Raw genomic sequence first — 1507 nt, forward strand, 5'->3', positions numbered from 1 at the left:
GTTTCAGAATGGTCCAGACATTAATGTGAAGTTATAGACTCTGACCTAGAGACTTGACCAGGGGAATCTGACAAAGCAGTTGAAAACAGAGAATGAAGAAATGTAAAACTGTACCGTGTGACATGGCTCACAGAGTTAGCCTCTTCAATACGCCTTTGTTTAGAGCAGTTTTAGGTTCACAGCTATATTAAGTGGAAAGTACAGAGGGTTCCCTAACACAGGCACAGCCTCCTGCACTCTCCACATCCCTCTCCGCGGGCCATTTGTTACAGTCAATGAACCTACACCGACAAACTGTTACCATCCAAAGTCCACAGTTTGCATCAGGGTTCACTCTCAGTGTTGCACATTTGATAGGTTTTAACAAATGTCTAATGACATGTGCCCATCATTATAGTATCACACAAAACAGTCTCACTGCCCTAAAAGTTCCCCGTGCTCCACCTATAATATACCTTTAATATATGTATTTTCTCTGGAACAGCATTTGGCCCATTGAAGATTTTCATATCCTAACCTCTTACACATGGGTTAAAAATACCCCCCTGTGAGAATATTCTTGGCATTTGAGAGTTGATCAATAAATGGCGTTTTGTTATTTTGGGGACTGTTTATTCCATTTTCTTGCATTAATCTTCCTGCTCCTAGAGTGTTCCAATGTGCATGAATGGAGTCCACTGACATAACTTGTTATGTATTAAGAAGATCAACACTTTTTCTAGGACATATATTGCAAATATTATCCCAAGTCCTTTTTAAAATGAGTTGATAGTTTTGAGTAGTTTTGAAAACAAATCTTTTAAATTTAAACCTGGTTACCTCCAATGGCATTTGCTTTGTGGCTTTTGTCCGCCTTCCCTCTCAAGACGATATAAATATTCACCTGTATTTTACCATAATTGGGTTTTTTAATTTAAATTTAATTTGATTAAAAATAATTTTGGTGTAAGTTATGAAGTAAGGATAATGATTGATTTCAAAATGTTGACTGAGTTACCCAGCACACTTGGTCAAAAACTCCTCTTTCAAGACTATACTTTCAGGGATCATTTCTATAGTTTGTTACTAGAGAAGTTTCTCTGATCGTGTAGAGTACCCGAAACCACGAGGAGGAGTTACAGTGTTCTCTCCTGAGCGTGAAGCCGGCTCTTGATGTTGCTTATGCAACTGCCTTTTGCCATTGACGATCCTTCTTCTCTGCCTTTGGGAGAGTAAGAAAGAGGGAGAGAACGCAGTCTGAGTGGTGAAAATAATAATAATAATAAAAAAATCCTCTTTCCCCTCATTTTACTTTGAGGCACCCTCCCCCTTCTTGTTTGTCACAGTTTCATATATATTAGGTCTGGATTTGTTATTTTGCTCAACGATCTATCTTACTATGTCCTGTGCCACTGCCATCCTCCTCTACTTACTATGTCCTCATGGTTTACCTACTCGGGTTTTCAAATTCTCTTCGGTCAGTTTTGGTTATTCATATTTTTTCAGGTCATTTATATTGTTTGACCTG

General features: G+C 38.4%; 1 non-coding gene across 1 annotated transcript; it reads left to right on the forward strand.

Moving 5' to 3' along the window:
- Positions 1 to 1027: 1027 nt before the first annotated feature.
- Positions 1028 to 1245, forward strand: LOC136404559 (small nucleolar RNA U3). Its single transcript, XR_010751302.1, has one exon. It is a non-coding gene; the product is annotated as a small nucleolar RNA U3 (small nucleolar RNA).
- Positions 1246 to 1507: the final 262 nt, after the last annotated feature.

This window comes from Saccopteryx leptura, chromosome 4 (genome assembly GCF_036850995.1).
Source record: "Saccopteryx leptura isolate mSacLep1 chromosome 4, mSacLep1_pri_phased_curated, whole genome shotgun sequence".
Taxonomy (NCBI): Eukaryota; Metazoa; Chordata; class Mammalia; order Chiroptera; family Emballonuridae; genus Saccopteryx; species Saccopteryx leptura.